Below are 7,587 nucleotides of genomic sequence, written 5' to 3'. Positions count from 1 at the left end.
TAACGATGAAGCAAAACAGGTTATTATTTATTTTTGCAAATTTATTACAAGTAGAACACTGAAATAACACATTTAAGTAAGAATTCAGAACCTTAACTGAGTACTTTTTTGAAGCGCCTTTGGCAGCGATTACAGCCTCAAGTCTTCTTGGTTATGACACTAAATCAAATCAAATCAAATGTATTTATAAAGCCCTTCGTACATCAGCTGATATCTCAAAGTGCTGTACAGAAACCTAGTCTAAAACCACAAACAGCAAGCAATGCAGATGTAGAAGCATGATGGCTAGGAAAATCTCTCTAGAAAGGCCCAAACCTAGGAAGAAACCTAGAGAGGAACCAGTCTATGAGGGGTGGCCAGTCCTCTTCTGGCTGTGCCAGGTGGAGATTATAACAGAACATGGCCAAGATGTTCAAATGTTCATAAATGACCAGCAGGGTCAAATAATAATAATCACAGTAGTTGTCGAGGGTGCAACAGGTCAGCACCTCAGGAGTTAATGTCAGTTGGCTTTTCGTAGCCGATCATTAAGAGTATCTCTACCGCTCCTGCTCTCTCTAGAGAGCTGAAAACAGCAGGTCTGGGACAGGTAGCACGTCCGGTGAACAGCTCAGGATTCCATAGCCGCAGGCAGAACAGTTGAAACTGGAGCAGCAGCACAGCCAGGTGAACTGGGGACAGCAAGGAGTCATCATGCCAGGTAGTCCTGAGGCATGGTCCTAGGGCTCAGGTCCTCCGAGAGAAAGAGAGAATTAGAGAGAGCATACCTAAATTAACACAGGACACCGGATAAGACAGGAGAAGTACTCCAGATAACAAACTGACCCTAGTCCCCCGACACATAAACTACTGCAGCATAAATACTGGAGGCTGAGACAGGAGGGGTCAGGAGACACTGTGGCCCCATCCGATGATACCCCCGGACAGGGCCAAACAGGAAGGACATAACCCCACCCACTTTGCCAAAGCACAGCCCCCACACCACTAGAGGCATATCTTCAACCACCAACTTACCATCCTGAGACAAGGTTGGCAAACCTGGATTTGGGGAGTTTCTCCCGTTCTTCTCTGCAGATCCCCTCAAGCTCTGTCAGTTTGGATGGGGAGCGTCGCTGCACAGCAATTTTCAGGTCTCTCCAAAGATGTTCGATCAGGTTCAAGTCCGGGCTCTGGCTGGGCCACTCAAGGACATTCAGAGACTTGTCACGAAGCCACTCCTGCATTGTCTTGGCTTAGGGTTGTTGTCCTGTTAGAAAGTGAACCTTTGCCCCAGTCTGAGGTCCTGAGCACTCTGGAGCAGGTTTTCATCAAGGATCTCTCTTTGCTTTGCTCCATTCATCTTTCCTTCGATCCTGGCTAGTCTCCCAGTCCCTGTCGCTGAAAAACATCCCCACAGCACGATGCTGCCACCACCATGCTTCACCGTAGGGATGGTGCCAGGTTTCCTCCAGACATGATGCTTGGCATTCAGGCCAAAGAGTTCAATCTTGGTTTCATCAGACCAGAGAATCTTATTTCTCACAGGCTGTCATTTGCCTTTTACTGAGGAATGCCTTCGGTCTGGCCACTCTACCATAAAGGCCCGATTGCTGAGTGCTGAGTGCTGTGGAGATGGATGTCCTTCTGGAAGGTTCTCCCATCTCCACAGAGGAACGTGTATATACTGTTGAGTTCTACTTCCCTTGTGACTGTTGAGTTCTACTTCCCTTGTGACTGTTGAGTTCTACTTTCTTGTCACTGTTGAGTTCTACTTCCCCTGTGACTGCTGAGTTCTACTTCCCCTGTGACTGCTGAGTTCTACATCCCTTGTGACTGTTGAGTTCTACTTCCCTTGTCATTATTGAGTTCTACTTTCTTGTGACTGTTGAGTTCTACTTCCCTTGTGACTGTTGAGTTCTACTTCCCTTGTGACTGTTGAGTTCTACTTTCTTGTCACTGTTGAGTTCTACTTCCCCTGTGACTGCTGAGTTCTACTTCCCCTGTGACTGCTGAGTTCTACATCCCTTGTGACTGTTGAGTTCTACTTCCCTTGTCATTATTGAGTTCTACTTTCTTGTGACTGTTGAGTTCTACTTCCCTTGTGACTGCTGAGTTCTACTTCCCTTGTGACTGTTGAGTTCTACTTTCTTGTCACTGTTGAGTTCTACTTCCCCTGTGACTGCTGAGTTCTACTTCCCCTGTGACTGCTGAGTTCTACATCCCTTGTGACTGTTGAGTTCTACTTCCCTTGTCATTATTGAGTTCTACTTTCTTGTGACTGTTGAGTTCTACTTCCCTTGTGACTGCTGAGTTCTACTTACCTTGTGACTGTTGAGTTCTACTTCCCTTGTCACTGTTATGTTCTACTTCCCTTGTCACTATTGAGTTCTACTTTCTTGTTACTATTGAGTTCTACTTTCTTGACACTGTTGAGTTCTTCTTCCCTTGTGACTGTTGAGTTCTACTTTCTTGTCACTGTTGAGTTCTACTTCCCCTGTGACTATTGAGTTCTACTTTCTTGACACTGTTGAGTTCTACTTTCTTGACACTATTGAGTTCTACTTTCTTGACACTGTTGAGTTCTACTTCCCTTGTCACTATTGAGTTCTACTTTCTTGACACTGTTGAGTTCTACTTCCCTTGTCATTATTGAGTTCTACTTTCTTGTGACTGTTGAGTTCTACTTCCCTTGTGACTGCTGAGTTCTACATCCCTTGTGACTGTTGAGTTCTACTTCCCTTGTCACTATTGAGTTCTACTTTCTTGTCACTGTTGAGTTCTACTTCCCTTGTGACTGTTGAGTTCTACTTCCTTTGTGCCTGTCGAGTTCTTCTTCCCTTGTCAATGTTGAGTTCTACTTCCCTGCTCTTCCCTTCTCTGTTTTCATTATCACAACAATTCAAACACATCCTGTGAGAAGAATTACAGTATTATACCATTTAGGGACGAATTACAGTATTATACCGTTTAGGGACAAAGGTCAATGGATGTGAAAGTTTGAAATACGCAGCGCATTGTGATGAAATCAACCTGGCATTCCATTCAAGGCCAGTAAAGTTTCTCCTTGTAGACTGAAAGGGAGACGAGGAGAAGCAGTCTTCACTGTATAAATCACAGAATTTATCAGAACATTACATTGTATCTCTGCGGCCTTCGTTGTATTAAATCATACTGAATGGTTTGAATGCTGGCCAATAGTTTGGCCTTGTGTGAGAGATGGGAGAGCGACGTCTCGTCCTAGAGAGAGACACCACAGTGCTCAGCGATTGGGTTGTAGCTGGAGCACTTCTCACTCCAATGAAACGTGTTACAAAAAGGCTCATAAGCCATTATAAAGGCTCATACGACATTATAAAGGCTCATAAGACATTATAAAGGCTCATACGACATTATAAAGGCTCATAAGACATTATAAAGGCTCATACGACATTATAAAGGCTCATACGACATTATAAAGGCTCATAAGACATTATAAAGGCTCATAAGATATTATAAAGGCTCATACGACATTATAAAGGCTCATACAACATTATAAAGGCTCATACGACATTATAAAGGCTCATAAGACATTATAAAGGCTCATACGACATTATAAAGGCTCATACGACATTATAAAGGCTCATAAGACATTATAAAGGCTCATACGACATTATAAAGGCTCATACATGCTTATAACATGTTAAAAAGACAATTTTACAGAATTTGATCTCAATTAAACACAGACACTTCAAAACAAATGGATACACTTTTTAATTTATTTACTTATTTTTACATAAAATGTATAAAGATCATCTGTACATCATTAGTGGTCCTTTCCAAAAGAATGACACAACTACAGGGTCAGATGTTTTTTTTTAGTCCAACCAATGTTAAATTAAAGTATAGGATTTGGGGTTAGGGAATCGGATCCTAGTTCTGTGCACAAGGGAAAGTTCAGTCATGGATGAGAGGTATTGTGGCAAATATCTGCTGCATTAGAACCTGATTATATTTACCCATATGGAGCCATATATTTACCCATATAGAGCCATATATTTACACATATAGAGCCATATATTTACACATATAGAGCCATATATTTACACATATAGAGCCATATATTTACACATATAGAGCCATATATTTACCCATATAGAGCCATACATTTACCCATATAGAGCCATATATTTACCCATATAGAGCCATATATTTACCCATATAGAGCCATACATTTACCCATATAGAGCCATATATTTACCCATATAGAGCCATATATTTACACATATTGAGCCATATATTTACACATATAGAGCCATATATTTACCCATATAGAGCCATATATTTACACATATAGAGCCATATATTTACACATATAGAGCCATATATTTACACATATAGAGCCATATATTTACGCATCGAATCAAATTTGATTTGCTACATGCGTCATCAAGCAACAGGGTTAGACTAAACAGGTGAGAAATCAGAGAAAAATATAAAAATAATAACACAAGGACTAAATACACAACAAGAACTTGTGGTTAGAGCGTTGGACTAGTAACAGGAAGGTTGCAAGTTCAAACCCCCGAGCTGACATGGTACAAATCTGTCGTTCTGCTCCTGAACAGGCAGTTAACCCACTGTTCCTAGGCCGTCATTGAAAATAAGAATTTGTTCTTAACTGACTTGCCTGGTTAAATAAAGGTTAAATTAAATATACACAGGGTTCCAGTACCCGAGTCCATGTGCAGGGGAACAATGTAATTGAGGTAGATATGTACACATACTGTACGTAGGGGTAACGTTACTGGGCAACAGAATAAACAGTAACAGCAGTGTAGGTGATGAGTCAAAAGGGTCAATGCAGATAGTTAAACAGTTAACCAATCGCTACCCGGATAAACTATTTAGGCTTGGGGTTAGAAGCTGTTCAGTGTCCTATTGGTTCCAGACTTGGTGCATCAGTAGCAGAGAGAACAGTCTAGCAGAGAGAACAGTCTATGACTTGGGTGAATGGAGTCTTTGCTAGTGTACAATTATGTCCACTTCAGGGCCTGAAACTCCCAGAATTCAATTCACCACGATTGTACATCCGCTAAGGAAAACCTAGAAACAACATCAATGGAGAAGTCAACATACAAGTGTAAGTAAAAACTAATGTAAATAAGTTAGGAATTGTGCTACTAATTCACATGACGGCACAAACACGTCTCGTAAAAAGTAAATATGTTTTTGTTTGGTTATCTATTGGAAAGTGTAGAAATAAAAAATATTCCAGCTAGGTAGGCTAACATTAGTTAGATAATTAATTTGCTATCTATCATACAGTAGGTGTATATTCATAAATATATATTCATAATATAAGTAGACATGCACTCATAATTGACAGTAGCGCATATAAAGCACCCACAAGCTACCGGTGGCTGAAAACACAATCATGGCGGGATGAACGAGTCACGAATTCCTGGGCAAGGACAGTTAATTTAAAAATCATTCCTTCCTCCTTCGCCCTGCAAGTGTCAACTCGTCAGACATCATGACACGTCGTCAGAAGTGTCCACTTCATTTGAGGGCTGAAGGGAGAGGGTGCGTCTTTTTAGTGTTTGGACTGCAGCCATGGACTGACCAGGTGAATTCAGGTGAAAGCTATGATCCCTTATTGATGTCACTTGTTAAATCCACTTCAATCAGTGTACATGAAGGGGAGGAGACCTGGTTAAAGAAGGATTTGTAAGCCTTGAGACAACTGAGACATGGATTGTGTATGTGTGCCATTCAGAGGATGAATGGGCAAGACAAAATATTTAAGTGCCTTTGAACGGGGTACGGTAGTAGGTGTCAGGCGCACCAGTTTGAGTGAGTCAAGAACTGCAACCCTGCTGGGTTTTTCCACACTCAACAGTTTTCTGTGTTTCTCAACAGGGGCGTCACTGTGACATGCTTCCGACACCTTGTCCAGTCTATGTGAACTGAGGCTGTTCTGAGGACTAAAGGGAGGGAGGTGTTTCTAATGTTTTGTCCATTCAGTGTATATGCTAAATCATATGGCTATGATTTACATGTACCAATATGTAGCCACGTTGTGTTAAAGTGACCCCTAGAGGTACTTAGTGGCCATTGCATCTCGCTACACCAGGATGTGTGTTCACCATTATAACACTAAATATATAGAATACCTTTTCACACTATTGTGCCAATGCAAAAAGGTACTGTGTTGGCTTGGATAGTTTCTTTTTGCATTGTCCTGTACAGCACTGCCCACTGTTGTGTAACCGGGCCAGTACAGTACAGCTGGGCTCTGTTTTACTATGGTGGATGTGTAACTGGGCCAGTACAGTACAGCTGGGCTCTGTTATACTATGGAGGATGTGTAACCGGGCCAGTACAGTACAGCTGGGCTCTGTTTTACTATGGTGGATGTGTAACTGGGCCAGTACAGTACAGCTGGGCTCTGTTTTACTATGGTGGATGTGTAACTGGGCCAGTACAGTACAGCTGGGCTCTGTTATACTATGGAGGATGTGTAACCGGGCCAGTACAGTACAGCTGGGCTCTGTTTTACTATGGTGGATGTGTAACTGGGCCAGTACAGTACAGCTGGGCTCTGTTTTACTATGGTGGATGTGTAACTGGGCCAGTACAGTACAGCTGGGCTCTGTTATACTATGGAGGATGTGTAACCGGGCCAGTACAGTACAGCTGGGCTCTGTTATACTATGGAAGATGTGTAACCAGGCCAGTACAGTACAGCTGGGCTCTGTTTTACTATGGAGAATGTGTAACTGGACCAGTACAGTACAGCTGGGCTCTGTTTTACTATGGAAGATGTGTAACCGGGCCAGTACAGTACAGCTGGGCTCTGTTATACTATGGAAGATGTGTAACTGGGCCAGTACAGTACAGCTGGGCTCTGTTTTACTATGGAAGATGTGTAACTGGGATGTACAGTACAGCTGGGCTCTGTGGTGTGTAAAGGGTACAAGAGTGAACACAGCACAGGAACACAGCATACCCATAACATGATGCAGTCACCACCATTCTTGAAAATATGAAGAGTGATACTCAGTGATGTGTTGGATTTGCCCTAAACATAATGCTGTGTATTCAGGACAAAAATGTCATTACTTTGCCACATTTGTTGCAGTATAACATCAGTGCCTTATTGCAAACAGGAATATTTTTTATTCTATACTGGCTTCCTTCATTTCACTCTGTCATTTAGGTTAGTATTGTGGATGAAATACAATGCTGTTGATACATCAGTTATATCACATCCAGTCACCATTGGCCTCATGGTGAAATCCCTGAATGGTTTCCTTCCTCTCCGGCAACTGAGTTAGGAAGAGCACTTGTATCTTTGTAGTGTAACATTACAAATGCACCAATCTCAAAAGGATATTCAATGTTTCAATTCAATGTTCTACCAATAGGTGCCCTTTTTTTGTGAACTTTAGGAAAGCTCACCTGGTCTTTGTGGTTGAGTCTGTGCTTGAAATTCACTGATCGATTTAGGGACCTATGTGAGATAAGGAGATAGGCGTTTAGTCATTTAACAATCATGGTAAACAGTATTATTGTAAACGTTGAGTCCATGTAACTTATTATGTGACTTGTTAAGCATATTTTTTTATT

This window comes from Oncorhynchus mykiss, chromosome 7 (genome assembly GCF_057628025.1).
Source record: "Oncorhynchus mykiss isolate SJ-2025 chromosome 7, ASM5762802v1, whole genome shotgun sequence".
Classification (NCBI taxonomy): Eukaryota; Metazoa; Chordata; class Actinopteri; order Salmoniformes; family Salmonidae; genus Oncorhynchus; species Oncorhynchus mykiss.
The sequence above is the reverse complement of the archived record's forward strand: the minus strand, read 5'-3'. Positions refer to the sequence as shown.